The sequence below is a fragment of the Zonotrichia leucophrys genome, chromosome 7 (genome assembly GCF_028769735.1).
Source record: "Zonotrichia leucophrys gambelii isolate GWCS_2022_RI chromosome 7, RI_Zleu_2.0, whole genome shotgun sequence".
Classification (NCBI taxonomy): Eukaryota; Metazoa; Chordata; class Aves; order Passeriformes; family Passerellidae; genus Zonotrichia; species Zonotrichia leucophrys.
The window spans coordinates 27,770,560-27,796,329 of record NC_088177.1 but is presented as its reverse complement, the minus strand read 5'-3'; the positions used below and the strand labels follow the sequence as shown (position 1 = coordinate 27,796,329).

Genomic DNA, 25,770 nt, shown 5'->3' with positions numbered 1-25,770 from the left:
GTGGAGAGCCCAATTTTCAATTATTTTAATGAAACAAGTACTTTATGTTTTCACCATATGACAATTATATGGAAATAGAGCCTATTCCAACTTCTGTCAGACTTGATTAAAACACAGAATGCCTATGAGGTTAGTAGATATTGCAAAAGGAAACCAATGGCAAATTGCCAAAAAGTGTTTGCAATATTAGGAGACATACCCATGTACTGGTAATCTGAACATTAAAAAGTTCATTTGCTTACTAAATCATAGGAAAAATATCAGTGTATACTCCTGAATGAAAATATTTCCAGTAGAAATGTAGGTGAGTTATTCTGCAATACTCCTTTACAGATTCTGATTTTATTTCTCAATCCAAGAACATGCTACTTGTATACCAAAAAATGTGGTTTGATGTTTAGGGTAGTATACCAGTTAACAGGTTACAAAATTAGATAAACTGTATTGCCCCTTTTGATTTGTTTTGAAATATCTCTTCAAAATATTTGTCTGTAATTAGAAATAATTGATAAAGCATGCTGAAAAACTTTGGGGTGTATTTTGCATGTGATTATATTTATTCCCAGTACATGGATCCAGCAAACTGTACATTTAACAAGTGGAAGAAATTTTGGACTGAGGAATTCATCAAAATAGTTCCCAGCATAATGTGTACAAAAAATCACATAAACCAAACACAAACAGACTTCAAAATTGGATGGTCTAGGCAACATTCCAGAGTGTAATTGTAGTTCCATGAACCTGAAGTGGCCCTGAAGACATTCTTTGACCAGCAGTTAAATCTGTAACAATCCTTTGAGAAACTTTGATTTGGTGGAGTAGGAAAAGAGCAGCCTGACAGATAGCAAGCTGATATGACTGCAAAACAAATTTGTCCATATGCTGAAGGACAACAAAAAGTAGCAATTTAAAAGGGAAAGGATATTTATTAGTGGAACTTGCATTTTCAATATCTGCCAGGATTGAGGGGGTTTGACAGCTGATGTTCTTAGAGTAGGCATCATCAACCCAGCAGCTGTTTTAGAAGCTGTGATCGAGAATTGCAGTAGAACAAACTATATTGTTGACTTGCCCCTGAAACACATGGAATTGTTACACTTCTTGTTTCTCCTATCTTTAAAAATAATACTGGCAGTAAGAAAAAAAACAGTGGCCAAAAAAAGAAAATTCCTCACCTAAATAAGCCTTGAAGAGCTTGCCATAAAGATTGGAGTCTTTCAATAGGTAAGTCTTCTAGAACAATTTTTCTAGCAAAGTTCTCTGAAATAAAAATAAAAGCAACTCTGCAGGATGAGTGACCATCTGAAATTGCCAAGGGATGAAGCAATCCATGACTGCTACAAAAAGTCATCACAGCTATGCTCGTCTTGGCGGCACCATGCCCCAAGCAAAGGGATGCCTCTGTATTTATGGAATCCCCAGCTGAGACCAGACCCAAACCATCAATAATTCTATAGCTTTGAAATAAATGAATGTTACTTTGAAAACTTTCAGACAATCTCTTAACAGGGAGCCAACTCTGCTCTGAAATTATGTCCCCATTGCTTTTAACAGAGCCAATACCTGCTAAATATTTCATAGTCCAAACCTCTTTTAAGGGAGGAACAGAGCCAGGTACCTCTTTACCTTGTTTCTGAATTTCTCAGATATTGGTTCAAGTGTGAAATGAACTTTCTTAGAAAGGAAATCCCATTTCTTCACCTTTGAATTTTTGATATACAAGCATTGCAGTATATACAGCTGGTGACAAACTGTATTTAATACTACTACTCTAATTTCTAGCTATGATTTAGGCAACTAAAACTGCAAGAGGGATGCACCTCTGTTCTGGAAATTACCCCTCTTTTTGGGATAGATTTTGTACAACATAATTTTGTACAAGAATCATAGGTTAATATATTTAAACTTTTTCATCCACATTAGATACATTGCCCATTTGTCAGGCAAATGAGACAGAGTAGCCAAGGTCTGCCACAGTCCTTCACCATAAGCAAGTGATATTTGACAAGTTTTTGGAGACCGTGCAAAGCTTGAGAGCTCCCCTTCTGTAGGGAACAGTATGGCAATGCCCAGAGCACCTGCAGACAGAGAAAGAGAACATTTATTGCTGAAGGTGGTGATTCAGTCACCTTTGCTACTTCATGTAATTCTAGTTAAACTCCTTATTCTCAGTGCTTTCAGCATGACTGTCAACCAGTCACTAATATAACCCGCACATTCTGTGTTACTCATCCCTGGATTTTCAGTCCAGGAAAGGAAATCAGATTTCAAATGAAGTTTAAAGTATGATGTGGAAAAAAATAGAGTCCCCAGCATGAGCCTTATGGTGCATAACAACAGACCCCTTAATTCCTCACAGCTCTTAACCTTTTGATACCCTACTTTGAACTTCTGTAAAACTAGGATGCTGACCTGCTTCGTGGGTGGGTGATTATAACACTGAATTAATATTTGTAAACTACTGTGATACATTTGAATGAAAAATTTAGAACTGTAAAGAATTATGATTATGATGAACCTCCAATTCTTTTTTAAGTTGTCCATCTGTCATTATAAACCAACTTGAAGTAGGCTATTATTCAAAAAGCTTAAATATAGTTGAATACTAGTTATCAAGACAGACCACTGTTTTAGCTTAGCAAGTAGTGAAACGGAAAGAAGGCTTCACTTGTATTTTCAGGACCTTTTCTATTTATACAGCTTTTATACCGTGATAAATGGTACAGCTGTTCTGTAAGATACCCCCGGTATTGTTATAGAGAAGAACTTCAGATTTAACCTGACCTACTCAGAATGGATATCTACACTACAGTATGTCATGAGACCTTTGTGATACTTCTTTGATAATTTTTCGCAGACCTCCATTAGAAACATGGAAAAGCTACTTCAAGAGTGCACACTTACAGCTTACTGTTTACCTATACACTCATAAGATCAAAACCCCTGGTCTTACTGTTTTTGTTAACAAGGAGCACTAAAAGTCTTCCCACATACTGAGTTTTGGTTTCCATTTTACAATCTGAGATGACAGACGGCACAAAAATGATGAGAAAACTGTGGGGAGGCTTCCAGAAGATTGATTCTCTCATCAGCTGATTCTTTTCTAGTTAGTCTTTTATTGACTACAAAGGTATAGCCAATGCAGAAAAGGGAAACCAGACTGCCCTGTTTAATCCTGAGGGCATTGGCAAAAGGTGATCACTTTTTGAGAAAACAGAGGCCTACAAGGAAATCAGCACGCTGTGTGAGCCGTTAAGCTGATTTAAACACACAGGGGATGCCTGGGGTTGAGCTCAAGATCTCTGAGGTGTGAGATGAGAGTGAAGCCATTGCACAGACTAATATTACTGAGCTTTAGTAGCAGGTGGCATAGTTGATCAGTCAGGAACCTGTCATTTGGAGAATAGACCAATAGATCTGAGAGGTATGAAAAATCCTCCCTTCCTCCCCCCTCTTCCTTACCACGAATAAAAATATCACGATTATGAAGTTTAGAAATTACCGTCTAAAACTTACCACAATTTATGAAGTTATAAGCGATAGGAAAAAAACAAAATATAGTTACAGAGCACACACCAGCAACACATATAAAACAATTTTTAAAGCATTGTAACCATGATTGCAATAACACTATCTGCAATTCTGACACATAGGACTCCATTAAAAACCATGATCAGATGGCAAAAAGGAAATATACAATGCTCCAGCACAGCAATATTTACTTTGCATTAAAATCTCTACTTTATCATGAGAAACACGTTCTGCAGCTTATACACTGTGTGCATGCTTATAGCAACTATAGGGAACTTGTAATGGTTTCTGCTATGTGCCTCTCCAGCAAACAAGCCACCATTGAATGGCTAAAATTGAAAGCAAAAATTTCACTGTGCTTTCTGCCTACATTACATTTTTCAAAACTCAATTTTCCTGCCCTTTTCCCCATTTTATCTTAACTGTCCTCCAAAATTTCAGATAAAAACCTATTACTGCTATTTGGCAAGCAATAAGATACCTAGGCTGGGTAGGCAAAAAAAAAAAATTGTTCCCATTCCACAGACAAATTTCAGGTGTCTCTTGCGCAAACAAACCTGTAGTCACACTTCTGATAAACAAACTACTCATTCATGGATTAGTTGGTTTTAAAATTTCAGCATAAAAGCCTGTACAATGGTGTATCTTAACAAGTGACTAATGTTAATAACCAAAATAATTGTGAATACTTTCTAGATCACATTTCAACCACCAGCATTTATGTATACTGGGAGATCTTGTATAATTTGTGACTACATTTGTGACTACATTTAAAAGCACAAGGTAACAAATCAAATGGACAATAAATGCATGAAATTTAAGGTTAAATATTTTTAATACATATTTATTTTTCTGGGGAATTATAATTTAAAATCTCTGAAATAGAACAAATGTGGCTAATGTACATATCTCTGCTACACCAGGTAGAAATGCACAATAATTGCAGACTCATTTTTAACTTACTAAGCTTGCATGAGTGAAATAAAATTGCATGCAAGGCCAATTACCCCATGAAAGAAAGTTGCCCTCTAGACAGGATTAAATAGTGTACATAAAGGACTATTTCCTAAAACTGTCAATTTTTTTTTAAAAGCAGACAATGTTGTGGAATATTGTAATTCTACCTGATAGAGGTGTCCATACAGCAGCTACCAGTAACCCACTGCTGACATGACATGGCTGCAAGACCAAAAATTTTGTAAATGGTGAGATTTTTTTGTCCCTACTCTTCAATGTCAAGTTAGCCAATTCTACAATCAAATATGACAGCAAAGTCATTTACTGTATCTTTAGTCAGCTTAATAAATTAAGCACTGCTTTAAGACTAAAAGTACATGCATTTTGTTTCGAACTAAATTTTGATTGCTTGCATAAAGTGTATTATCTTAAAGTCCTCAAAAAGTCTACAGAAAGAATCAATCTTCAATCTTGTAAGTAAAGTGCCAAGCACATTTCCAGGCTGGGAGAACACACTTATTTCAAATTACTATTAGCACAAAAACAAATAACATTAGCCTTGAGTCTACAACACCTTTGACTTGATAAAGAAATACCTTCACTCTTATGAAACTAGAATAAAACTTAGGAATTGAGAATGTAAGAATTACCAGAGAGAATACCCATGGTTTTGAGTCTATTTCCAAAGTTGCTGCCTTTTTGGGTCCTAGATTCAGCAGCAAAAGATTTCTTAGAAGCTGCTTATGGAACCACTGATTTCTGAAAGGATGTTAGTGTGGAGCCCTTACTAGATACAGTTTTGCACATATTGTACCAGTGCATCATACTACTAAATGCTTCAGATAAACCGAAAACCAGAACACATGGCGCACAAGATGTCATTACCAGCTTGCTAAAAGAAGGATTCATATGAAACTACATGCCATCAATATGTTACTTCCCAAAAATAGTAGTTTGTGGATACGTAGTTAAGACCATGACTGAAGATTTTTCTTTTCGTACATTTAAATCTGAATCAAGCAAACAGCAAAAATTTCGTTGACAAAGGGATGGGAGTGGCTGACTTGTTTTTTTTCATCTCACTTCTTCAAAATTAACTCAAATGACCATATGTTTGGACTCTCTATTACACTATGACTAGCTTGGTGCCAATGTAGCTTTTTAGATGTAGACCAAGAAACATTTTCTGAAAACAACATTAGAAACAGACTCTTCAAAAGGGATATAAAACTTAATTGTTTTCTAGCTATTATCTTCCTTACAAGACACAATCTTTTTTTTATGCCATCCAGGACAAACCATGCCTAAAACCTTCCAAAAGAATGAAGGTTTCATGAAATCTGCAAAGTTGAGAGATAAACTGAAGTGTTTCAGAGGCATAACCAAAATACCTTGGCAAATTCCTGCATTATTCACACAAAGTGAATAGAATAGAAAATTGTGATATGACAACCAATGCAACCTTCATTGCTATTCTCCTTAACTTTCCCCCAGCTGAAAGTTTTCTTCAAACTGATTTCCGTAGTTGGTACTAAGTTAGCATGTTTACAATGAGCCTCATATTGTGATCAACCACCTAGATGAACTTTGCAAAGAAAAAGGACACTATTATTCCTAAGACTGTAGCGTGTAAGTGCTACTTCATGGAGGAACAGGTTACTGATCCAGTCTGGTACACCGTGTGCTATGCACACATCTTCCTCTATGGAGCATGTCATTTGCATTTGTTACAGACAGTTACTGGAGAACTTGGGGTTTTGTCTCAGATCTTCACCACTAGATTCCCTTTCAGTCACTGACATGCAGCTCAGGATAGCATAGCTCTTATTGACACTGTGGAATAAACAGTACATAAAGCACATAGATGACTTTAAAATTCACATTTCTGAAGTGGAACATAGTCCTTCAGTATCAGACCAGGAGTAACCTATCCTCTTCCTTTGAGGTTTTCCTTAACCTCAATTTTCTTCTAACTCCTTCCACACAAAGAATTTACAGAAACTCTGTGTTTGGAGATTCTGCCATTAGAGATCACAGATTACTTGAGCATATACATATATATAATGGCAAACCTATATCTGTACATACTCTGGTTATTAAAGTGAAGTTGGAGGGTTACTTCTGTTTCCAATGCTGCATTTTGGGCTCCGTACTCACCCATTCTCTGGCGCATAATGCCCTTTTTAGAAGATTAAGAAAAACCCTTCCTGATCATTGCTCATTTCTCAGAACAGAGGTGTTAGAACAAAATTCTCCACCCTCTAGCCTTGATCTTAGTGTATGTTTTATCCTACCCCTTCATGGCAATGACACCAACATTAAAAGAGAACAAAAAAAGGAGCAGTAGCGGCAAAAATGTTGAAGAACTTAATGATATAAAAATTGTTAAAAGTGACAAAACAGGCCACCTTTCCTTCCCTCCAGGAAATATGACAATTATTTCAGCAGACTCAAGATCTTAACTTCATTTTATAGCATTGAAGGCGATGTCAAAATAACATCTTCAACAATGATAACAATATAGACACACACACACATATATAGACAAACTACTTATATTTTTGTAAAGCAAGATTTACCCCTAACTCAGTAAAATCCATGTTAACATTGCTCCTCCTCCCAACACAAACGTTTAAAACAGGTGAATGCCACATCTTTTTCTTGCCTTTATAAAAGAACAATACATCAATTTTGAGGCCTAAAATAACTTGTAATTTTTTTTAATGCTTTTTTAATTCAGTGTTTGACTGGTCACTGATGACCCCTCCTTGCCACAGCTCAAGTTGCTGAGGCTGTGAAAGCACACAGGAGTAACCAACCAATGACATTATAGAACAATGAGAAGGTCAAAGTTTCATTGCATATTGCTGTCCTTCTTCCAGCAATGCACACCTCATCCAAACAGGAAAAATTAACCCTTTACTCATATTTCTTATTACTCAAGTACAACAGCACTGAATGTCCTGCTAAGCCAGAGCAAGAAAAGTAGGGTAAAATTCTTGGGGGAAAGCAGTTATAATTAGGGTATTGCTTGCCCCCTCATTCTGCCTTTTGTGTCAAAAAAAAAAAAAAAAGTTGCTAGTGAGGAGGACATGGAAGTGTCTTTTGTTATCTAAAGAAACGAACTATAGTTTTCATCTCACTAGGGGTTTCCACAGTAAATGGAGCTTTTCTTTCTTTCAGTCTTATTTTAACTGTTCTCAGACTGACAAGCTGTTATAAGCATCAAGTTATCTTCTGTTGGAACTGCACTAAGGAAAAGGTCCTATCTTTATCCCTCAAGACAAAAAGAATTAATTTTAACATAAAAGCAAAAAGAGACGCAAGTGTGGAAAAACATCAAATAGTGATTTTCAATATACCCATAGCAAGAGCTTATAAAAATGCAATGCTTAAAATACTTTCATATTCAGACATGAGAATGCACATAGAGATATACATAAATAAATTGTATATCATATATGCATACGTTTGTGTATATTTCATAGGTTCAAATAAAGTGATTGCTGTGCTTTTCTACTTAAATTCCAGGCATCTGATATTAGTTTCTTAAGTTAATGAGCCTTCACCTTATCTTGCTGCCCATATTGTATATGTTTTGCAAGCTGCCAGCTGTGCATCGGAGCTGCCTCAAAAATTTCATGTTTGCTTATAAGCAAAAAAAAAATTGAACTTCTGAAGATCCCTGAAATTTACAAAGTAATGAAAGAAATACCCTTTATTTTTTCATACTTATTCTAGTCTCATTTTACTTTTTTAATAAAAGAAAAATGCTCAGAATTACCTATGCTTTCACTGGAAGGGGAAAAATAAATTTTAGTCTCACAGATTCACAGGTCTGATGGAAAGATGCCCTCCTCCATGGTATAAGCAACAGTGATTCAAGCCATGTGGATGCTGGCTGGCTGGTAGGCACTAGAGCTGAGGAAGTAATTCCATCTGAGAGCTCCCCAGCTGAATGAAGAAGCCAACCAAGGACAGTGGGAGTCAGAAAAGGAGAAATGGAGAAACAGAGACACCAGAGAAATGTCTTTTGTCAATTCTCCTTAGACTTAGGTTCTTTCATATTTTTCTGAGTACTAAGATCAGCATCATTTTCCTTTTTTTCCCCCAGATACAACAGTGTTGAGAAGAACAACTATTTGCATAGATTTAAAATGACAGCACTCTTCCCACTGGTAGTAGGATATACAAATTCAGAGGGTTTCCCACAAATCTAAATGGAAACTTTCAGCTCAATTCATGTTTGAGTCAACAGGAGCTCTTAATTTCCTCCAGATTTCTGTTTGAGACAGGAAATCCAGTAATCATTGCTACTTGTCAAAATTTTACTTGCCTAGTAATATATCTCATTTTTGTTAGAACGATAAAACATCACAAGTATTCCCTCATTTTAAATTCTTATGGCACAGAGTGATAGAGTGCGTTTTATGCACAACCTATACTTTTTTAGTAATATTTTCATGTGAATTGTTTATTCAAATATGGATAGGTTAAACAGAGAATTGAAAGAAACCAGCAAGCACTTAAGAAAGATATTAACAGTACGCTCAAATGCTCTAAGACTGAACAATAAACTTGTGAGTCTTCTTTTCAAATTTAAAAAAAGGCAAAAAAACCCACCACAAACAAACCACACAGAGCAATCTCCTCTCTCCCCCTACCCAAAAAATCCCACAAGTCAAAAAAAAAAAAATCAAACAGAGCAAACCACACAAACAACTTAACAAAAACAAAGCTTGTTTATTATTTATAACAAAATCACTCCTATATGTCACTCACCCATTGGGAAAAATGCTACCACTGTTCCAACTGCAGAAAAGGCCACATGCAAGGTATTTTGATTTAGTTGTATGGGATGGGGGAATCATCAGAAATAAAGGCAGAAGGATAATTAGGTAAAGAAAAAATGCACTTGCCCTTTGTGCCCTCACTTTATTTCCTACTCAGATATCTGTCATTGATTTCCAGTAAGAAGGAAACTGAGAACTCTGGTCCTTTGTTTTCATTGCTCTGGAGATGCTAGGGATCAGAAGACCCACCAGACTTTAGTTTGGATTAGGCCATAAGTGCAGAATTTAGTTTCTCATGGCTTTAGCTGTGATATGCTGAATGAGAAAGAGATTATGGAATACAGTTGCTTTTGCATTAAGCCCTCCTTGGTGACTGCAATTACAGGAGTAAGCTGACTGTCCCTTATATATTACGTCTCTTCAAGAAAAGCACAAAATATTTTTAATTATGCTGGTGCCCACTGGATAAACTGATACTCTGAATGAGACTGTGCCTGCTGAAGGATGAGACAGATGAGAAAGAGGCAGAAGCCTGTGTAGGTTGGTCCAGTGCCAAAGCTGGATGACATGGCTAAAACAATAAAACAAAACCAAGGTTAACCTCACAGAAATTTTAGCAATATTAGAGAGCCTTCAAGCAGAGGTGCAGCAATGCCAAGTGCAGGTGATCGCATTTTAATTTTTTCTTTAATCAAATATATCCAAATTCATCTTCCCTAAATAGCAAAACATATCAACAGCCAAATAGAAGATCATGTACAAAAGACAAAAGATCACATTCCTCAAAGTCTGAGAGGCTTTATGCATACTCGTGCCACATTCTTCAATCTTCAAAGGAGGTCATTCATATAAATTCAGTAAAGACAGTAATGTGTGAATCTGATGCTACCCTGACCCCTCTTCCACCTTCGAAAGCGACTCTAAAAGCTTAAACAGTAAAATTCAAGCAAAAAGGCACCTCCACTGCTGCCAAAGAGATAGATAGCCTATGCCTGAACTCAATTTACAAAACAGAGACATCACTGTATGTTAGCCACTTTAATAGATTCAAGTTTATTTTCAGAATATACATCTACCCCTTCAACAAACTGCAAAGCACAAACAGAATAAAAATGCTGACAGAGACAGCAACCTATAAGTAAAACAGGCAATGGAAAGAAAAAAAAATTAACAAATAATAATAATTACTTTATTTTCATAGCAAATGAGGAGTTTTACCTTCAGAACTTGCCACAGCAGGAACAAAAATAATGCTTGTAAATCTACTAATCCAGAAGGAAAAGAAATATATATTATATATATTGCACCTGTTCATGCTCAATATACTGCAGAAACCTGTCAGGAGCTCTGATATAATCACCCTCGTGTCTAACTCCATTATATCAGATGAAACACTACAAGCATTCATACAAGACCAGCCCTACCCAAGAAATATCAAGAAAAACCTACAGCAGTGTAGGTGTCTGTAGGTCTGAAACATTGCAAGAACACTAACAAGCTGCAAGCTACCAATGAATGTGGAAATGGCAGTGAACAGGATTGCTCTCAGTTTATGAGCCTTTTTCATAGAGCTGCTCCCAGTGACTGAAAGTTAGAACATTGGCTCATCCAGCAGTGCTTGTGCTACACGGCAAGAGGCAGGGGGCCATGAAGGCTGAGGAAACTAAAACACACCAAAAAAAACAGTGACAAACCATCATATGTAGTCACCTTTCCAGCAGATGAGCAAGAGTTGGGGAATAGTTCTAAGCCATAGACATTGCTAGAATGGAGCAGAACAAATGCAAGGAAAATATTTCAGGCTGGTTACCAACACAGTGGAAACAGTAGCAACAAATTGTTCTTGATACCGTACAATCCACTCCCCCTACAAACTATTTCAGAAGTCTCAGGCTGTTGGTTTTCTGCCTGGAATTAAGTTTTCTTCTTTTGCCTTGAAATTAATTGTAAATTAAATTCAAGGGAGAGAATATTTTCAAAGAAAATCTTTTTGATGCTTCTTTGTGCCATAAAAGAATCTGTTCAACATATTCTAATCTGTTTAATTTTGAAGATAGTTACTTAATATTCTTAGAGATCATTTCACAAAGACAAAAAAAGAATAACAAATATAGAATTTAGAAAGATCATTTTTATTCTCCCTACTGACAGAAATGAGCAAAAGGATAGAATGGTGAGTCACATTTCCTTCCATCCACTCAATAAATCAAGTGCAGAGATGAAAACACACAAAAAATATTAAGACTAAGCTTGAAAGACTATTGATTAAAATATCTCCAGAAAACAGAGAGGAAGCAAGTGCTTTATATTATAATAAATGGATGCTACCACCAAACCTAGCTAGAAATATTGTATCAGTGTTGTACATAAGTAATAATAGAACAAGATAGAATAAAAATGCAATATTAGAAGAACAAAAATATAAGACTTCATGATTTTAATTTGAGTTATACTCTGCTAATGAAACTCAAGAAAGAATTAAATGAGTTTATATTTTCTCAAAGTCAGTTATCAGTTTGGTATTGGTACATCATTATTTTAAATTTACTTCACACACACAAAAATTTAAAAGTGCGATATCCCCAAGCAGCCTGCACATTCTTTGAGAAGGATTTAACCCCTACACTAAAGTCTAGTAAAAGCTTTCTCTCCCATTTTGGACCACCAAGTCAGGAATATATATGGAAGAAATTAAATGTAGACTTGCTGCACAAATATAAATTTCTCCTACATAAATTGTATTTATCTAGTACTTAGAAAAATAGTCTCTTTTTAATTCTTCTTACTTTCCCAAATTAGAATAAATTTCTTAGAAAAAACTAGGAAGAGGCAAAAATATATACCAGTCAGAGAAAATTCCAGTCTAATGCGCTGAAATCCTAGAAATCAAATTCAACAAATAAATTGTTCTAAGGCATAGGAGGTGAAATAGTTTATTCCGCTGAATTCAGGATGAAAGAAAAAAATCATGAGAGTAAACAAGATGAGTAGAATAATTTTTCTGTTGGAACACAGCACAAAAGCACTCTTCAAAGAACTTTTTTAACATCATAAGTTTCTTCTTGGAAGTACTGATTTTGCTTGGAAATGTATCCTTTTTTCTTGATTATTCGAGCTTCCCTAAATTGAGCCTTGAGTGTACTAATATACTGGGGGGTGAGGTGGGAAGAAAAAATTTTGATGTTTTTCATCAGCAACAAAACAAGAAAAGCCACTGGATCTCCTGTATGTAGTGAGCCACTTCCTGCTTCTTTCATTTACAAAGCTGTTTTCCAGACTTATGAGCATCCAACTCCTTGAAACCCAATACCTCAACTAGGCAGGATACACTTTCTGTGGCATTCAATTGGGAATGTGTATTCAGAGAAGAATGAAACCATCACTATCTTAGAAGGTTCCCTCACGGTCCTACAGGCAGGTTTGGTTTGTTTAGAACAAGACCTTTGTTGTACAGCATCATGGAAGTTTAGAAGGTGGAGAAAAGCAGTCCCTTTTGTTCTCAGACTCTACCAAGGTGCAGAGTTTTAGGGAAAATTTAAGAACCTCCAAAGTTAGATTTTACTATTTCTCTAAGAACATACACTACACAATTTAGCTGCCTCATGTAAAATGCTGTTGGGGATAACTATTATCTAAATTACTGCAAATTAGGTACATTTTAACCCCAAGGTTGTGATGTACAAAGGCAACAGCATCATACTGCATTCAAGATTCTAAAAAGCCTGAAGAAAAAAGTCTGACAACTAATAGAATGCTTTTTTTCAATTTTAACTAACAGGAATGCCAGCTAAATGCAGCTCAGATGCAGTACTTGCAATGGAATTCTGTAAAAGTGGAAAAATTATTAATCTCTCAAAAAATGGGAAAGCTCATTTCCATCGCTATTACTCATCATGCAGTTAATATAGTACTCCATCAAGGATTAGCAACACGTATGGATACCAAAATCATGTATTTACAGAAATCCTACATTTTTAAAATAGAGATTTAGCAGACATAAACAAGAACAAATATTTTCTGCAAGTCAACAATGCAAAAGCTTTATTTGGTTTGACTGAATTTCATCCCAATACCTGCAGACAGGTTCATTCATACCCAAGTATTCTATATACAGGGAATTACTAATTCCTAGGACTGCATCATTCAAAATGTATTTCGTATGTTGTGTTACAAATACAATTGTGTGTTTTGTTGCACATTGTTTAAAATAATTCTCTTGGATTTCACTAACATTTCAATACTCTTTCACTGATTATTCAAAGGTGAAATTATTGCTTACAGAAGTTGCTTAATACTTCTAAAAAGGAAAGGAGAAAAAAGGGAAGATTTTTATTTTCCATGAAAATTTATCATTTTTCTCATATCCTAATTTTTCTAGTAAGGGATCATGTCAGCAGTCCAGTATTCTGCAGTAAGAGAGAGAGCAAGCATCATTTTCTGCTCTTGACAAGCTCCCCCCTAAATGTGCCTCTTAGATGTAATGCCCTATGTCACTGCCTAGCTCTGTGCAGCTTCTGTTTCCATGGCTGCTTTTAAAGGTTTTAAAGGCTCCTTTTCACCTGGAAATGTAAATTTGGAAACTCTAGCAGGAGGATTGCCTAGTAAGTATTTTTAATCAAAAACTAAATTTTAGGGGATATATTTATAGCGAGCTTACCTTAATACAACTCTCAAAATTGCAAACACATCAGTTTTGCACACATAAAACCTACATTTGTGCAAATAAACAGGGCAGTTTGCAAATGTTCATTTGACCAATCATCTGGTTTAGGTGTACAAATTCAGATTTGCCATGTGTGCAATGCCTGAACTGGCAAATTTCCAGCCAGAGGTACAGAAACATCAGTAGTTTTGTAGTCAGACTGTTGAGTAAAAGCAAAAACATTTCAAACCACTCTAACATTAAAGAACAAAAAATATTTCACCAAAAAAAATTACATAAGGTTCAACTGGACTTACCAGTTCAACAGTAGCCTATTGTGAATCCATATCTTCCAGAACTTTCAGAAATTAGGATCTCAAGCAGGATTTGAACCAAACACATTCAAGAGCAAAAATAAATAATTCTGCACAATACTGCCTATCATGTTGGCTGAACAACACCTTTGAACTCTAACACATTCAATGGATAATTGGTTTGTAGTGCAAAGCATAACAAAATTTTACAGACTATGCTATGAAACCAGCCCTGAAATCCTTTAGCCTCTGGAATACCAAAGTTGGAGAAAAACTGAATTGGTTTCTGGCTGAGCTGAAATAAAGAGGACTCATGATCCACAAATAGCATTTTGTGACTGGCTTTCTAGATAGCTTTTAGAGGGCTGCTAAAATATGTGAGGCCCTGTATGGCTCATGACAAAGTTACATCTTAAGAATACCAAGTTTAAGCAACCACAAAAGTTATAGCTGTGTATACAGAGTCCAGAGGCAGGCTCCTCACAAGCCAGCTTCCACCGTGCTTTTAAGGACCTGCTCTCCAACCTGAGCTCCTCTTAACACCTAAATCAAACTGACAGGGCTAGATCACTACCATGACACTTGTCTTTTAGTAGTCATATGTGCATCACACACATACCCAGCACTCACAGGCTGATGCATGAACAGACACACAAAAAAAATAATGTAAATGGGAAAAAAAAGGTTAACAAAATATGAAAACAAACAACATTGCACAATAGCAAGGTCCAGTCTTATGTAAGACTTCTTTAAGTCTCTAAAGAATCTTTGAACCCACACCAGTCTTCTGACCCTAGTGGCCACATGGTGCTGCTGGAGTAGTAGCAACAGTTTGAGTTAGACATGAGTGATGCAGCATCTATCAGAGGCATCGGGTCCTGCAGCTCAGAAAGCTGATGGAACTTTTCAAGCACTCACTGCGCATCAACTGTTCAAATACCCTCAGAGGATGTGCTCCTAAGTCTCACAGCATTTGGCCAAAATCAGCAGGGTTCTAAATCAGCAGCAATAAGAGAGAATAAACTTTTCTCCAACATGGGCACTGATGTCAAAAAGCAGCCAGTCCTCTAGGATAAAACAGATAATTTCAGTGGCATATGTCTCACCTAATTCTGATCTTTCAAGCACTGGCTAAAGTTATGGGGCAATATCTGTGGAAATCTAACCTTTCAAGGACACATGCATAGGGAAACAGATGGCTTGCAACAGACTGTTTAATCCCAAATCAAATAACAGAATCAGCATTTCAGAATGACTGCTTATACAGACACTTCTGCTAGAGAGTGTGGCCTACAGACAGGCAGCTTATGCAACAAGATGCCCAGAGAAGCTTATGTGTATATTAATAAAACATAGAAATTCAATATTTTAAAAAAATATTTTTCATAAATGTGCTACAGTTATGAACAAATCATCTGATCCCTTCTAGGACAAATATTTTCATTTTATACAACTTTTATTAGTATAAATAATACTTAAAAATATGTAAGCTATAAGCCTTTTACTTATACATACCCCTTCCATAAAAAGCCATTATGCCTCAAAACTAGTCTTTTTTATCATGTTCTGAAACTTGATGTTGATAGAAAGTGATCAAAGAACAAAGTGAAAAAATGGGTTTGCTCAACATTTAAGAGAATTTCATGTCACAACACAGCACACTAAGAAGTGTGAGCATAAGAATAGCTCAAGCAGCAATATACTCGAGAAAAACAACAGCTTCATTATCACGTGAAACTCCATCTCTTACATTACTGAATGCAGTCTGAGAATCACACCAGAGAATTAGCTGCTTGCTCACATGAATATCACAAGGAGAAAAGTGTTCTTTTAACATCCATATGTTTGATATTAATATTGAAATGTTTAGAAATAGTTTCTTTATTTGACTACTAACAAAATGATGAAATTTTCAAAGACCCCTGGATCACCGGCCTGCTGCATAACAGCTCACCAGAAGCCAAGTCACCCTGGGAGGTGTAAGCCCCTCACCAGCAGCAGGGTCTGTACCTGCCTTTACTCAATACACCTTCAGCTCTAAATATTCACCATGATGAGAAGCATCTCATGTGTTAAATATTACCATTTAATATGTGCATTACCACAACTCATATCTTCAACGTGACACCAGCCTGTTGCCTAGCAGAAATTTCAGGAAGCTCAGAATCATTATAAAAACTGGCAAATAGAACATACAACTATGTTATGCTGCTGTTTAATTTCAACTTGCTTGTGGTTGAGCACAATAAAGGAATGGATCTTATCCCCTAAAACTCTATGCCTTCAGTTTAAGGGGCAGGAAACTGCTTTGTTTATCTAGAGATCAAATCCATAACTTACTGCGTTAGAATTCAATCAAGGCACAAAGTAGAGGGGTGTGTGATACATGCTTGGCATGACCTTTTTAGTCAGCTGGAAGACATAATCTAAATATCTTGAAAATAGCTTAGTGCGTAAGGAATCCACCGTCTGGCAGCCACCAAGGGACAGAATTCCCATCCTTCTTAAGAAGCACTGAACCAGTGTGTCCAGATGCAGTGATTCCATAATGCCAACAAAATATTGTAGTATATCATGTATTAAACAGATATCCACTCTTAATTTTTGGAGAATGTCTCATTAGTGGCAAGAAGAAGGTCTAATTCCTGAATTGTGGAAACATTTTATCGATCTAAACCTCCCCTTTTAAGGGTCACATTTTCTTCTCCCAGTTCCTTCCTGAAAACTATTGCATGGTCTTACTGAGTCATCTCAAAAGCAGGAACACATCTGCAGAGAACAAGTCATATATAAATAATGTAGATCAATAGTTTTCAACATGTGGTCTGCAGACTCTTTGGGTTCACACGACCTTGCTGTGAAAAGGAAACCTACTGCCGTAAGTTAACTTTTGCTGCACAGATACACATGCCTCTGCTGAAAAGTACTTGGGGATCAACAAATCAAAAAGGTTATAAGGCAATGATGTAAGTAATCCGTTAGCAGTTTTAATGCTTTGTAGATTTTAAATGCCATTTCCGTTTACTATTTAAACAAAATGTAGTGATTTAGGGCCTGGCTAATTTCTACAGAGATATTGAAAAATCAGAGTGTGATTGTACCAAACTCCACATGGAGGAAATATCAATTGATTTATGTCAATAATGTTTTGACGAAGTAAAACCCTAAAATTTTGTACCAGTTTGAGTTTTGCACAGCTCTTTGCATAGCTTAGCTCCCTTGGTATGTTGGTTTCTCATTCTTGTTTACCGACAAAAAAAAGAAGCAGAGTGAAAAAAAATAGTTTATCATAGCTACAAGTACAATATTATCTTTGAACAAATCCGTAGAATTAATCTCTAACAAAAAGCATACAGAATCAATGAGGCTGTTAAATATAGACAACACTGAAAAATAAGCAGGCTATATTTATTTGAAAAGCTTATGAGTCGTCATCCCCCCCCCCATCCCTGCCTCTGCCTACTACTATTGAAAAGATGTCCTTATCTCAAGTACTTTTCATATATCAGAGAAGTGGTAAATTTCACAAAGCCTGCACTAATGTTTTGCATTTCCATTCCAAGTGAAATGCACTTCAGTAAGTAAACATGAGTATTCAAATAAAACTGTTGCTGGAGACAATGAAAAAAAATAAAACAACCAAAAAACCATGCCATTTCAAAATAGATTGATAAGTAAATCATTCTAAAAGCATTGGATAATGCTGTGGAACACTGAAGAGCCAAGGTATGCAATGCTGAGAACAGGGTTAGTCCCATTTTAGTGCTGATTTGGGTTTTGCTTTTGTGGGTTCCCTGCCCCGCCACAACCTCATGGTGCCTGACAAACGTAAAACAGGATATTTGTATTTTAATATTTTGTAATTCTGTAGATAATTAAGTGAATCAGTGGAGAATAACCACATCCCTCTTACAGTCTGAGAGCACACTAAATAGCATGCACATATTCCTTTTCAAATGTTTCACACAGCTGAGGGATGGGGGTGGTGGTGGGGTGACTTGCTTAAAAAATGTTTTGCCTTATTTTGCAAGTCCTGAAATTCATAGTGTGTTGGATTTGAGCACCTCAGGATTTCTATTCTCAGAACTTATTAGAAATTCATAGACAAAGTAACTTCTTTTACTGGAGTACAGCACAGGGGGTCACCAAGAACCACAGCCTCTGTATTCTAGTCACTAATTTAAAAATATATCTTGACTTCGCAAATGATGTATGCACATGCCTAACTTCATATGCTGCCAGAGAGTCTCACTAGATTCAGCAGGGCCATCTAGAGCAAGTTAAAAGCTAGCAAGATTTTAAGGCTTGGTGCTGTAAAGACCTTCATATTCTCTAACATGATGCAAATGAAAAAAAACAAAACAAAACAAAAACCTCACAAAATTACTGTTAATTCATTCATTAGAGTATTAATTTCACTCCTAACCTGTATCCACCCTTTCTCCACCAGGACTTATCTGCTATCAAAAAGCTTAGACAATGAGTATTTTAAAACAATTTTTTTTTTAAAATCTCTGCATAGTCTTTCCATAGAGTGGGGGAAAAGCTTCTGATGGCCGTGTCTTACCAGAGACCAAGAACAGTCATTCAGTTATTGCACCCTGTTTTCTGCTACAAGCACTTTACATACTGGATTTCACTTCTGATCTTTCCCTCTGAATGGGACTCTTGTTACTGACCTTTTCACTGTAAAGCTCCTGATGAATTATATGTGGTCAGTAGGCAGGAAAGAACAGCCTTTAGAGTAAGATTAATTTTAAATATATTTGAAAAAAAAAAAAGTGTACCAAAGGAGAAGACAAATGCAGTTTTCTGAGCACCAGCCCGTGCTGTTCCCTCATGTAGTCATGTCCTGCATGCTGCCTCAGCTACTGCTTCTGAGACCCCACCATATTCAGCCCATGGCAAAACAAGGCACTGCAGTTGTCTCTATTTGTACCTCAGCAAGGTCCTAGACTGTAAAATTACGGGTTAATCAAAGATGATAAAAAAAAGATGTCATGTGTGTCCTAGGGTAGAGGGAAGTGAGGCAGAACATCATCTTAAAATCCAGCGGTCAGAAACCCTGAATCGAGGCAGAGGTCAGTCTTTCAGAAATTCTGAATTTTTTTCATTTTTTCTCTCAAGTTTTTTATTTCACCTGTCTTCCTGATTCCTCGTTTGAGCCTGTTTTTCATCCTTACACTTATTTCTTCCAGACAATCTATATTTTAAGAGATTATTGTAAGTATAATCACTCATATGTTTACCAACAAAACCTTCTAAATACACCAGCCAGTCATCTACACTGTGGTCTGTCAGTCAGATTCAGATTCTCAAAAATCACTTAAATCAGATTTTTCTATTTCTTTTCACTCTTTCATCAAACGATACCTGTATGGATTCTGCAGATCATATGCATTAAGCTGAGCTATATGCAAGAAACTAGAAAAAGACAGGTAATTTGTCTAATGTTACTCTTTCTGCTAAAGTAGGAGTACAATTGAGAAAAGTCCAGCAATCTACAACTGCTGAGAATGCCTTTATTCTATAAAAAAACTTGCAAATATTTGCAAATAACAACAAAATGCTAACAGCTACTCTTGTTTCACCAAATCAGTGAGACTCTCAGCAACGTATGTTGATCATAAATGCAAATAACTTGTCCCCTTGTTTCTTAGGTCCGCGAAGCCAGGGGAAATGACTTAAAGAACACATAAAACAAAAAACTATGGACTGAGAAAATTAATACTCACTAGGAAACCTCATGAGGATTTCTCATCCAAAGCATACTTGTGTAATATTTAATTTTTTTTAAAAAAATATACTTTCCATAAAAGTTCTTTTCAAATCTTAACTTACATATAGCTGAGCTTCAGTTCTATGAAAAGTTGATTAACAAAATTCTCTATGGCCATACTTCTTCTGCCTGCAGCATAGTTTCTATAATTCAGCCTATTCCACATTTTTTCAACAAATTTACCTTCAGCACCGACAAATCCAACTGTGCACTATTCTCAACTGCCTGAAATTACAAGTATCATTGACTTTCAGCTTTCTCAGAAAACATCTTCCTCAACTCCTGACATAGTAACATTTTCCTGGTTTTAAAACAGCAATTAAAATTTAATTAAAGGAATTTTTTTAGTCTCTCTGTCCTTTTAAATAGCAATGTATTTTGGGGGACAGAAATATAATAGGAATAACACAGGAATGCTTGGCATTCAGGTTGCTTATTTTTCTTAAATTGTTTATTTAACGCTTCTCCCTCAGCCCCTGGCTATTGTTCTTGCCAAGACATATACATTTCTATTCATTCTATTTTCCAGTGGAACTTGTACAAAGCTAACACATACAGTATGCCCTAAGAGCCACTTCTAAGCTGCAGGCAGAATAAAACATATCCAAAAAGTAAATGTACCTTTGCAGAAAATTGTTGAGTAGATTTAACTTACAACAATAAACAATAAATAATAAAGTCTTTCTGAAAGCTAGAGAAGCACATGTGTCCTCTTCATTGATTTTATCACTTCATCACACACAACAAATCTGTGTCAACATGAGTGGCAAGTCTCTGAGGTAAAAGATGCACAAGTCAAGGCCATAAAAGCAGACCACATGCTTAGGAATTTGTCTATTGTAACCATAATGAGGTGGCCTGCTGTCTCTAAGGAGACAATTCATGATACAGCATATACCCAGAGAGAAGTGAAAGACTATTTTATGAATCCAATACAGTCAGCTGTAAGTCAATGAAGATTCAGTTCCTTAAAGAGACAGAGGAAGAAAGAATTCATGTGAAAAGTAGTGTCTCAAAAGACCTAATCATATGCAGCTGAATATTGCCATGCATCAATACTATAACCTACTGGTTATATATAACCTATAACCTACTATTGCCATGCACCAATACCGTAACCTATCAGCACAGCTACTCATGTAAGTAAAGATTATTCACATGCTCTTTCAAGAAGAGGTCTTTGATGCACAACATGATCTACCTTATATACATAAATAGCATTTTTCAGCACTCTATTAATCCTGACAGTACTTCAGAGAGGTTGCCAGTATTAAAACACAATATTTGGAACATTCTGAGAAACAAAAAGGCAAAGAAATATTTTCATATTTATACTGTGCCTTACTCCACAATACAAAACTCACTTTGGGTGACCTCTGTAGAAAGCATATAACATTAAACAGTAAAAGGAAGTTACTGCTTGCTGTCTGAAGTATTACTTACAGAATTCTGCTCAGAGAGGCATAAAATCCCCATTTTATTGCAATGATTGCTAATAATGAAGAAAAACATCTTTATGAAGAGTCTCCAATAATCTGAAATTACATATTGTGTGTTTAATGGAGCAGGAGGGGGACAGAGAACTGAAGCTAGTGTTCTAACAAACCTTGAACTTTGGACACAAGAAAGGAAGAGGAGTTGTTTATCAAAGAACTGCAAAATAAAGAATAGGTAAGTGTAAGGTGCTTCACTATTCAGTGGGAAGGGAATACATAGAAAATAACATCGTTTCTTGCTTTCTACCACAGACAAAAGGACTCTTTCTTGAAAGAAAAACTATACTGAAAAAGGGTTTTTTAATCATTCTTTTTCCTACAAAAGTTATGCAGTAATAAAAGAGTTTTGTGCACACATTTGGAAATTTGGTTTCAAACCCTGTAAATAGAGTTCATGGGCATGAGACTCACTGAAGTTTTCACTAAATATCCAAAAACTTTAGTTAGCCTCCTATTTTGTTTTTTCTGCACATTGGTAGAGTGTTACACGAAACAACATTTCAGACTCTTTAGTAGTAATTCTTGTAAGCACATTTAGTCATAAAGGTTATTTCCAAATGCTTTCTTTCACATATGCAGCTGAGAGAAGTAATGCCAATATCGACAGAGTTGTTGATTATGGATTTATAGCCTATAAATGTGAGGGCATATGGTGAGACACTAAAATGAATATCAAATGTTCACAGAGCTTCACACAGATCATGAAGGGAAGTGTAAAATAGGACACAAGTGACTTAGATACAGTCATTCAGCATCTGCTCCAGCTGTATTAATTCAATTAATTCAGGTTGGCCATTATACAGTAGCATGATACAGACACAGACAAGCAACTGCATACATAAGACAGCTTGATTATGTCCTAGCCAAAAATGAACTGTCATGCAGCAGAGCTGGGTTACCAGACAGACATTCCCTCTCCATTATTAGGTGAATAAAAATGGGTCTTTTAGTAATATCACTCCTGAATGTTATCTATAGTCCTCTCTTTCCTTCCTCAGAAGTAGGAGAAATGTTATTTTCTAGGCATCACACCCAGCATAATGTATGCATCAACAGTAGCTCAACGTACTTTCTCTTAAGAGATACAGTTGACCATAAAATGAAAATCAAAGCAGCTAAAATAGAAGGTACCCTAAGCCCTTAGAATTTCATCCATTTTACCTAGACACCAAAACTGTGTCTTTGACAAGCGCAATCACTTTCTGGGAAAAGGACACATTGACAGCAAATCCAATTTGAAGATCTAGAGCCTTCACATCAGAAACAATCATCACTCAAAATACACAGAGGAAGGAGAGTAAGAGGCTGCTTTCTGACATGGTTTCACCTTAAGGCTCCTTGCAAAAAGACCAGAAGCAAAGGAAGAATTGATTTCATGATGCAAAGGTAGCACTATCAGTACTAGGCTTGACAGAAAGTGGACAGCAATCATTAAAGTTATTTACATGAACTGTAAATTTACATGAATTGTAAATTATTGAGGTCCGTCTTTCCATAGCTTACAAAACTGGATGGCATGCAATAATGCTAAAGAGAAGTGCTGGTTCTTGAGGTGACCATTTAGTATGCTGCATGTTTGTTCACACTAGTCTCTGTAGTCCAAGCAGATGGATGTCAGTCTGTCTCTCTCTTACACACACTCCACCACATTAGCAAGGCAGAAAAAAAAGAATAATTTAATTTAATGCTACAAGTTTACTCTTGCCACCTGTTTTTACCATTACCAATTAAAATTGATTGTTTTCATATTACCAGTAGTTAATAACTTGATTGCTTTGAATCTGCTCTCTCAAATAACCCAAATTAGGGGACTGAGTAATTCATCAAGTCAAAATGAATATAAATAAAAATGTATATAGGAATTTATGGAACTCCAAAATGCAGGACCAGTACTGCTAGGCTTGACTGAAGGATTTCTCTTTATCTTGCAGTAACCAGATTTTTGCTTTCCTTCTCCAGTCTCTTTATCTCCTATTTTCTTGTTTCACTGGTCTCCTATTTTGTCCTTTTTGATTCTATTCTTTTAGGTTTTGAATAGTTGTACAGATCCCACTCTTGCTTCTTCATCTAGCACAAGTTATAATGGTTCCATTTTTCAGCAATAAATGAGCTGATACAAAGCCAGTCCAGAGCATTATCAAAATTTAAGGGATTAGTAACAAAACAAACAAGAGAAGACTGATCACAAGTGCTGCTGCCTAGCCCTGTGGATATATGGCAGCCCTGGGTGAACTTCACAGTCATCTTTAAAGCCCAAAGAACCACTGGTTATCTGAAACACAAGAACACAGTTTCCTGCTGAAAAAAATGCTATCTTCTTTACCAATTTTTGTCCACATGCTCTCCGTGTTTTCACTAAAATTGGCCAGGTTGCAGACACCAAATTATATAAATTCCAGATACAAGGTTGTTGTAATTCTTGGGTATAATCTAAACACAGAACTCAATCCCCAGCTATCTCCAGCCTTTAACAGAGGCTTTCAAAGAGCCATCGGAACAAGTAACTTAAATGCCAGTGTCAAGGACAAACACAAGTTTCAACAGAATATTAATGAAAATAGTAAATACTTTTCCAATAAGAATTGGCAATATCAGTGAATTTTCTAGTATCTTTCAGGCTATTTTTAAACATTTGATCTACAGAAGGCTATTAATGAAAAATTTTGAATTGCAGAAGATTCATGACCCTTATTGTGAATTAAATTTATCCTCTTAAATAATGGAATTCTTTACTTGTTAAACTGAAGTTCAAACATTTCAAAGTCATTACACGACAGAAAAGCTATCACATGACTTCAATGAACAAATAATGCAATACCAAAGAGCATAAGGCTCAAGTGGCCAATTTACAACAAAACAGACAAAATTGTTTACAGTCACTTTTTTCCTACTCTCCTGTCCATCTGCAAATACTGAGCTTATTTATTGCAGACTAGAGTATGAAATAGTATAATGTCAGTATGGAATACTCCTATAAACTTATTCATCTTGTTTAACAGATTAACAGTGAGCTATGAAAAGCAATTTTTCTCTACATACAGAAATTTCATTAAAAAAGAAGTAGATTTGAAGTGCCATGGATTTTACATTACAAAATTATGAAGATGTTGAAGTCTTCAATATTGTGTGCTTAGCGCCGCATCTTCATTATAGCCAATATTGTTAAAAGCAAGTTCTACTCTCTAATTAAGTTTCATCCTTGGCTGTCCCATTGCTTTTCCTCATGGCTACATCCCAATTTGATTATTATAAAGAATCTTCTATTGATTCTACCAAGTTGACAATTTGCCTAATGGAGGGCAAGAATAATTTGCAACTGTGACTTTGCTTCCTTTCCAAAGTGCGCCTCTACAGAATTTGCAGATGACGTATGAGCAGTGCACATTAGGTTCAGAATGAAAACATTTGTCAGCCAGATATCTAACGGCCCATTTCATGGTGAATAGATGATGTTCAAAATATGCCAATTTTCATGGGTATTTTAATTACAGCTTTGATGGGTATGGTTTTGTTTACCTCATATATTTCCTAACAGGTACAAAAGGCTTGAAATCTTCCTCACTCTCCTATCTACCTTGAAAAGCTTGAATTTGTGGAAGTTAATCAAATTTCCTTTCCAATGAGACTGAGAACTAACAGGTTGTAACTACAATACCTAAAATTTGAAATATAAGATAACTAAATATTGGATGACCAAAATGAAAGAACTGGATTAAATGTAGAAAAACAAAATAAATTTCTTCCACCTGTTTAGAAAGGTAGACTCATTCATCACCTATCTGATGCAAGTATAAGCCAGCATCCATTTAGTTTTCAGCACTACTGAGTACTACATTAAAAAAAAATCTACAACCTCTATTCTAGTTACTTTTTTCCCACGCATTTTTATACATAAAGGGGATTTTAAATTAATTCAACACTACTGTAGAATTTCCTAGATTGGATGTTATTTATTAATTTCTGAAAGCAGCGTGCTGGAAAAAAGTGTTTTAAGAGAGATAAGAAGGGAATTCACATCCCTTGCCCAACTGAGCACAATTAAGCTGTATAATGCTTAAGCAAATTTAAAATCTCAGCATTTGTTTCATTAGCTATTAAGTATCTTACAAAGATTCAACTATTTGTGTTTCTCTCTGCCTTACAGAAAATGTTTCAAAAATGGAAACACAGAGGCAGAGATTTCATGTTGTGTTAGATGCTGTCAAAGAGGTCTCTTTTTCTCTCCCTTACTCTGTTGTTTCCAGACATCCTTCTCTCC

The 25,770-nt window shown here is 35.9% G+C and overlaps 1 long non-coding RNA gene across 1 annotated transcript in view; it reads right to left on the bottom strand.

The window, feature by feature from the left end:
* Positions 1 to 438: 438 nt before the first annotated feature.
* LOC135450620 (uncharacterized) overlaps positions 439 to 25,770 on the bottom strand; it is an 83,177-nt gene continuing 57,845 nt past the window's right edge. Inside the window, exons 3-4 of the long non-coding RNA XR_010441118.1 lie at positions 1,176 to 1,260; positions 439 to 1,074 (exon numbers count right to left, since the gene is read on the bottom strand). This is a non-coding gene — a long non-coding RNA (uncharacterized LOC135450620). The remainder of the gene's footprint in view (positions 1,075 to 1,175; positions 1,261 to 25,770) is intronic.